This window comes from Leucopleurus acutus (genome assembly GCF_964270905.1).
Source record: "Leucopleurus acutus genome assembly, chromosome: 5".
Lineage (NCBI taxonomy): Eukaryota > Metazoa > Chordata > Mammalia > Artiodactyla > Delphinidae > Leucopleurus > Leucopleurus acutus.
Window position 1 is genome coordinate 42984437 of NC_139147.1, and position 8504 is coordinate 42992940.

The window sequence follows — 8504 nt, forward strand, 5'->3', positions numbered from 1 at the left end:
TAGGGTCAGGAATTCGAGTAAAGATCTAAAAAACATGTAATGAAATGGATTTCCCTTTATAGTTCAGTTATCCACAATCACGTTCACTCATGCCATTCATTCATTCATTTATTCAATAAATATTTATTGAGTAGCCACAGTGTTCCAAGTACTGTTCTAAGCACTGGGGATAGAACAGTGAACATAAAACCTTTTTTTTTTTTTATCTCTTGCAATTTATGATTTTAGTTGGGAGAAAAGAAATAGCAAATTGATCAGATGCTGATAAATGCTAAATGAAAGTAAATCAGGAGAGAGGCACACAATGACAGGTATGATTTTAGATAGTTTGGTCCTATCATTCCTGACAGGTGATATTTGATCAGAGACCTGCATGAAATATAGGAGTGAACAATGTGATTTCTGGAGGGAAGAGTGTGCTTCACAAAGCCACGTCCTTGGTGTGTTGAGAATGCCAATTTGGCTGGTGAGAATGAGTGAGGGGAGAGTGGGAGGTGAGGTAGGATGGTGGGTGTGGAGGTTGGTGTAGACCTTGTAGAGGGTAGTGGGGGTCAGTCATGCTTAGCCCTCTGAGCCATGGAAAAGGTTCAGGATTTTAGAGAGTACATTTGAAGTCATGGGATAATTTTTGAGTAGAGGAATTTCCACCATGATTTTTTTATTTTAATTTTTTTTACCACTTCTAAATGTGTAATTAGTAACTTCAGTAGTATCAACTATATTCACATTGCTGTGCAACACATCTCTTGCAAAACTGAAATTGTATACCCATGGAATGAACAAAAACTCCCCATTTTCCTCTCCTATCAGCCCCTGTAAACCACAATTCTACTTTCTTTTTCTATGAGTTTGATTACTTTAGAACCTCATCTAAGTGGAATTATAGAGTATTTGCCATTTTGTGATATTTATTTCACTTTTAGATGATTTTTATATATATATATATATATACACATATATATTTTATGTTTTTGTATTTTTTCTTTCCTTTTTAAAGTATAATTTACAATGTTGTATTAGTTTCAAGTGTACAGCAAAGTGATTCAGTTATACTCACATGTATATTCTTTTTCAGACTCTTTTCCATTGTAGGTTATTACAAGATATTGAGTATAGTTTCCTTTGCTATACAGTAGGTCCTTGTTGGTTACTTATTTTATGTATAGTATTGTGTATCTCTTAATCCCAAACTCCTAATTTATCCACTCCCCCCCATCCCCTTTGGTAACCATAAGTTTGTTTTCTGTGTCTGTGAGTCTGTTTTATAACTAACTTCATTTGTATCATTTTTTAAGATTCCATATATAAGCGATATCATATGGTATTTGTCTTTCTACTTCACTTAATGTGATAATCTCTAGGTCCATCCATGTTGCTGCAAATGGCATTATTTTATTCTTTTTTATAACTGAGGAATATTCCATTGTATATACTTTATCCATTCATTTGTCGATGGACATTTAGGTTGCTTCCATGTCTTGACTATTGTAAATAGTACCACTATGAACATTGGGGTGCATGTATTTTTCAAATTAGAATTTTCTCTGGATATAGGCCCAGGAGTGGGATTGCTAGATCATACGGCAGCGCTATTTTTAGTTTTTTAAGGAACCTCCATACTGTTCCCCATAGTGACTCTACCAGTATACATTACCACCAACAGTGTAGGAGAGTTCCTTTTCCTCCACACCCTCTCCAGCATTTATTATTTGTAGACTTTTTAATGATGGCCATTCTGACTGGTGTGAATTGATACCTCATTCTAATTTTGATTTGCATTTCTCTAATAATTAGCAATTTTGAGCATCTTTTCATGTGCCTGCTGGCCATCTGTATGTCTTCTTTAGAGAGGTGTTTATTTAAGTCTTCTGCCCATTTTTTGATTGCGTTGTATGTTTTTTTGATGTTAAGCTATATGAGCTGTTTGTATATTTTGTAAATTAACCCCTTGTTGGTCACATCGTTTGCAAATATTTTCTCCCATTCTGAAGGTTGTCTTTTTATTTTGTTTATGGTCTCCTTTGCTGTGCAAAAACTTTTAAATTTAATTAGGTTCCATTTATTTATTTTTGTTTTTATTTCCATTACTCTAGGAGATGGATCCAAAACAGTATTCTGCCTATGTTTTCCTCTAGGAGTTTTTTAGTATCCGGTATCCCATTTAGGTCTTTAATTTATTTTGAATTTATTTTTGTATATGGTGTTAGAGGATGTTCTAATTTCATTCTTTTATATGTAGCTGTCCAGTTTTCCCAGCACCTTTTATTTAAGAGACTTTCTTTTCTCTATTGTGTATTCTTGCCTCCTTTGTTGTAGATTAATTGACCATAAATATATGGGTTTATTTCTGGGCTTTCTATCCTGTTCCATTGATCTATATGTCTGTTTTGTGCCAGTACCATACTGTTTTCATTACTGTAGCTTTGTAGTATAGTCTGAAGTCAGGGAGCATGATTCCTCCAGCTCTGTGCTTCTTTCTAAAGATTGTTTAGGGTATTCAGGGTCTTTTGTGTTTCCATAGAAATTAAAATTTTTTTGTTATAGTTCTGTGACAAATGCCATTGATAATTTGACAGGGATTGCATTGAATCTGTAGATTGCCTTGGGTAGTATAGTCATTTTAACAGTATTGATTCTTCCAATCCAAGAACACAGTATATCTTTCAATTTTTGTTGTCTTCAATTTCTTTGAGATGATTTTTATATTTTTACTTAATTATTATATTATTTTTATGTTATGGCTTCTGTGTGAAAGGGATAAAGACTAAGAGAGGGGCAGAGGTACAAATTTTGAGGCTATTCTATAGGCTTGAGCTGACTGTACCTTGAATATGGCTGTAGCAGTAGTGATGGTAACAAATAGACTCTGAATAGATTTTTAAGGTAAAGCCAATGGGATTTGCTGATATTTACAGACATGTGACATGAGAGAAAGAGGAATAGGATATGAATCATTATATAGTGAATTTTTGAATAACTTAATCATGAATCCTTTCTCCATTATTGAGAGTAATAGTTGTAAAATCCCCTTAAATGCTACATGCCTTCTATAATATTGTGCTGGTGCTAAACCAGCCCATTTGATGGCTCAGGATTATTGTTTTGAGCTTGAGTTTTTATATAGGTGTGGATAGTATAAAACTTAAGGTGTGGGTATGTCAGAAAGATATGGAAATCTGCCAGTAGCGAACATTTCCATGTAGAAGAAAAGAATGTCTGATTTTGACAGCAAGTTGGCTCCACCCCACAAAATATTTTGGAATTTGTCTAGGTGCTATATTGCAAACTGCTTCCTCTGTCCTCCTTGTAAGGTCTATGCATCATTATCTGAGTGTGTGATGAGTTTGTAGAAACTTGAGACCCAGTGAAGCTAGAGAAAGTGGGGAAAACAGAGGGAAGAATCCTACTTTCCTCTTGACTTCTAGCTTTGTATAAGAGGCAAAAGGAAAAAAAGAATTCTATAGCCAGATTTTTTTGTTTAAATGTATAAGAATATTAAACATAACCATTGAGGAATATCTCTAAGTGCTTAAAAGTTATTGTTTATTATTTGAAACTATGCAATGAAAAACCAATTATATGAGGTTTGAGATTTTTAAAAAATCTGGTTATTTGTGGCATGCCACATTCTTTATGGGACCATAAGAGATGTAATGAAAATGCACATGGCCTCAGGCTGTGCTTCTCTTCCTATATCATCATGTCCTGTATTTTCTTGATTGACAATAAGAGACTCAGTGTGTGTTGGGGAGCTGTATGCTGGTCATGTGTACTTTTTTTTTTTGTAATTTAAATAAATTTTTTTGCCGGAGAAAAACATCTGAACCTCAGGTACAGTCCACAATGATCCAACAATAGTCATAACTCATTCTGGGAGTACTCTTACACAGTTTACAGGAGAAAGTCCACATGGAGCATCAGCTGAACGTTTATCAGAATTCACAACGCCAATCTAACCTGAGTATTACACAGTACATAATGACCATGATATAATAATAAAAATACAATATCAAATACTACTTTGTGAGTTACAGCTAAAATATAAAGAATTTAGGCTCTTTTTTAAAAAATGAAAAAAATTTCTATTATAGCTTTATTTCAAGCATTTTTAGCTAGATACAGCTTTATATATTTTCACTCACAATAGACAGCAAAAGAATGCCTTCTTAAGTATCTGTAGATAAAATATATTACTCGTTTAAATGTTTGTACTCTGAAGCATACTTTGCCAGGTATGAGTTCAGATAAGAGTATGAAACTGTGCTGTGGCAAAATCCTGGCTGATGATCAAGACTTGGATAGTTTTCATATTTGTTTAAAAAAACTTACATCAGGGAAAAAAGAAGTGAGGACATAAAAAGAACCAACATTATTTGTTTTCAGTGAAGCAGTCTAATTCCAGAGAATGGGCTTTCCATTTTGAATTCAAGGTGTGTTGTCCCAAAGTTGAGTTCTTTTCAGCTCAAGGAGCTGCCTACGGCTGAGGCAGCACGCAATGATGAAGCGAACTGAGAGGAAAGCGTTAACTGAACTACAGAGATGGTCACTGATAAAACAAATTCCTAGAGGTCCTCGGGCCCACACAGAGGCGAAGGGCAGCCGGAACCATCAATACAGAAGAAAAATGTGCTCACTGAACTGCACACATGGAGCTTCTAGGAGGGTTAACAGTTCTTGACATAGGTTCCTGGTTGTAGTTTACAATATCTTCCTTCACCACCCTCTGTGACTGTTCTATTTCTGCTTTGTTTAACTTGATTCCCAGGATTTCAGCAGCAACTTGCTGAAAACACAGGAAGACAGAGTCTCCTGTCTTTGCTGCGACAGTGGCTACTAAAACCATTTTCCTGGCAAAACCTTAAGTGTTTTTCAGGTTTTATCGTTTGCATATGCTCCAAATCAATTTTATTGCCCACCAAGGCAGCCAGTGGCCGAGTTTCTGATTCCTCCCTCACATTCCTCACCACAGAATACCAATCTTCTAAATTCTCAAAGCTTTGATAATTTGTAATATCATATACCAAGAGGGATTCCCTGTGCTCCATACATACATTTATCCAACAGCTTGCCTCCCATTGTCTGCTCTCCTATGTCCCAGACTTGAAGAGTAACATTCAAGTTTCCTGGCAACGTTATTCTTCTCAAAAAGAAATCCAGTCCTATAGTTTGTACTGTTTCCCAAAAGTTCCTTGAGCAAAACACGTAGCTAAGGAGGTCTGCCTTGAGGTGCCGCCCCCCAGCACGACGATTCTCAGTTGCTGGTCCTGGCTCTCCTCCTCAAGAGTCCGACATGGTGTCCCAGGAACCAGGCCCGCCCACCGGAACTAGGCGTGCCGCCCCTCCCTTCTCTTCCCACCCACCCCTACCCGAGGTAGAAGGAGGAAGGGAATGGGGGCGTCTCCGGGGGCAGGGGAGAGGAGGAAGGGCGGCAGCGCAGGCAGCACCCCCTGCCCTGGTGGCTCAGCGGTCGCTGGAGGGATCTGGGGAGAATCGCTCACCGAGTGTCATCTTGCCCACCTCCCTTCCCCCTGCGCCCATGTGTACTTTTTTTTGACCATTCTTAAAGCATGTCAGACAGAGTTTTGTAATTAGCTGAAAAGGCAAGCAATTCAGTTTCACTTTGCTGAACCCAATCTGTAGGATTGACAGCATGCCTTTAACAGATTCCTTCAGTAGATAATTAGTCCAGTTTAATGCAAGTACTGCATGAATTAACATTTGCACTCGAGTATGAACATTCAGGGCTACAGTGCTTTCTGCTGTGAGTTGTTTCCCTAGAATTTGCGGGAGTGCCTATTAGGTGCTTGTAACGTATTGATTAGTACGGAATGGCACCAATTAGAGGGTGTGGGAACATCCCTGGAGTCAGAGATGATATGCTTGTTGGTGATACTTAATGCTTTTTCCTGTAAACTCTAACCCAGACAACAGATAGCCTGCTTCAGTTTTGATGTGCATTTTACTTTAAATTGCCAGGCAGAAAAGTACTAAGATTCTTGGCCTTTCCTGGAATTATGCCGTCTGTTCGCTTTTCCACTCTTCATGAGACTTTTTATCTGTAAGATTAACTCAAAAGATCATATGCTCTAGGTGTTATAAATAAATAATGGAACAAATAAAAGAATCATCGGGCCATTGAAACTTGCCTTTTGTAGTGATAAAAATTGCTTTGGCACAGCTTGCTAGTATATCAAATATTGATTCAAAATTTTATTTGCATTTATTGGGGAATTTCAAAGAACCTTATGCTATATTCAAAATCAGCTCTGAAAAAATAAAAATTTAAATGTATGTACCATTAGGATAAACCTCGTCAGGTAACTTGGAGGTGGAGGGAGGGAGGGATTGGGTAACTTAGAATAAATCAAGTTAATGTCTCTGTATGTGGATTTAAAAGAAAAATAAAATTTAATTGTTTTCTGAAAACTGAAAGAGGTTGTATAATATGGTGGTTAAGAGCATGAACTCTGAAGCCAGAATGCCTCGGTACGGACCAAGCTTTACCACTCGTTTACTAGCTGTGTGACCTTGGGTCAGTTACCTAACCTCTCAGTTCAGTCTGTAAATAGTATGATAACAGTAGTACCCACTTTATAAGGTTGTGAGGATTAAGGGAGTTTCATATGTGAAGCACTTAGAGCAGTGCCTAGTACTGTGTAAGCCCTATGTATTTGCTCTTTATATTTGCTCATTTATATATATATACACATACACATATGTATGTGTATATATATATTTATACAGTATAGATATTTTGAAATGATCTTTTCTAAAGTATATAAAACATTGACTGTAAACTTTAAATATTTCAAATAGTTCTTACTTATAAGAGGTGACAACTATTCACAGTGGGGTAAACCTTGGATCTCCTTCCCTTCCAGGATTAGCAAGTCCCTGAGCCTTGTCCTCTGCTCCTGTGCCCCGTGCAAGATTGAAAATGCATGTTTTTGAAGTATAGTTGACTTACAATATTGCATTAGTTTCAGGTGTACAGCATAGTGATTCTGAAGGTTAATGTTAGGTCTAGCTCACAGGTAGTATGTCCATGGTCTGGAAAGCAACCAAATGATTTGAAGTGTACCCTCTCCATGATTTTCAACGTTCCAATCCTACATTTTCGTAATGCAGCAAAGGTGCACATATAGATTGTGTATGAGCACCAGCTTCCAATCTGTGTGTTGTCCTATCCAGGGTTTAGGGCATTTGGATCAAGAATTGGAAAGAATGTTGAAAACTTTCTGTCTGCTGTAATTGAAAATGCCCCCAGGCCTGCATCTCAGTAAGAGAAAACCCATGCTGCTGTCAATAAAAGTGAGAGGGAAAGTAGAACCCCTCTGTGGAAAAATAAGTGGATTCCCTACACAGCAGAGATGAAGAGTTGTGTTACTGCTGGGGTAATTTAGGAATAGCCTGAAGGCCACCTATTCTTTCTTTATGGAATTTTCTTTATAGGTTTTCTAAGTGTTACGTAAATAAAAGTTGCTTAAATTGAGTTGGTAAGAGACCTCAGTTCTCAGAGTTCTAATGAACACTGTCTGCCAGTGAGAGCACAGGTGTCCTTCTTCTTATATGTTCTTTTAATTGAAGAATTCTCACTTTTTGAAACACTGCTTTTGCAGACATGAGAGCTGGGTGAGGCTATGTTCCCAATACATCTAAGAGAATTAAAGGGTGCTTTCTGATCAATACTAATTACATTAAACGGAGTTTATCTGTGGCTTTTTAAATTGGGATTCATCAGATATAGTATAATACCTTTTTTTTCTTTAGTAGTGCACAATGAATGCCATTGTCTTGTATCTGTAGTGAAGTCATTCATTTTAACCAGCATACTGCACATGTTAAATCTAAAACTCCTGCTCCTCAGTAAAAATAGTGCCATGTTATTCAAGTATTTGTTTATTTGGGGAGATTTCTTTTAGGGGATTGAAACAATTGATTTTATACAGGAAGTGCTTCAGTTGAGATGAGTGCTGTGATAATAATATAGGATGAGTGCCATGGGGTATTGTAGAGGTTTTCTGTGAGAAAGGCACAGAAGGTACCCTCTGTGTGTGGTGGGGAGGAACAGGAAGGGGGACACTTTTAACTTGGTCTCAGATTGAAAATAACCACCCTGTGTGCATCAGTGTCAGGATTCTGGAGGATGCCTTTTGTCAGAGCCTGGTTAAAACTGATTTCCCACAGCATAGATAAATAAGAATGAAGATTTGCTTTTCAAATATGTGTCAGATGAGATGAGAATGTCAGCATCACTTCTGCTCTTAAATTTTTCTCTTTAGTCTTATATGTGCAAACAGAAAGAGAAAAAAACCTTTCTGTCTCCCAAGTGTAAATCAGCTAGGATTTTTCTAGTTTCTTTCTCTTCTGACTTTAATTTTGCCATTTTGTAAATTGAATTTGTGAAATATAAAAAAAGATTAGCATTCTGTGAATTTCAAGAATTTCCCATAAGAATAAGGGCATTGCATATATTTTAAGAGCAGGTTGTGATGTTGGAGGAA

The 8504-nt window shown here is 37.0% G+C and overlaps 1 pseudogene across 1 annotated transcript; it reads right to left on the bottom strand.

The window, feature by feature from the left end:
- Window positions 1–4630: 4630 nt before the first annotated feature.
- On the bottom strand, window positions 4631–5292 carry LOC309962253 (ras-related protein Rab-28-like; annotated as a pseudogene). Its single transcript has one exon. The product of its transcript is annotated as a ras-related protein Rab-28-like (transcript).
- Between the last annotated feature and the right edge of the window lie 3212 nt (window positions 5293–8504).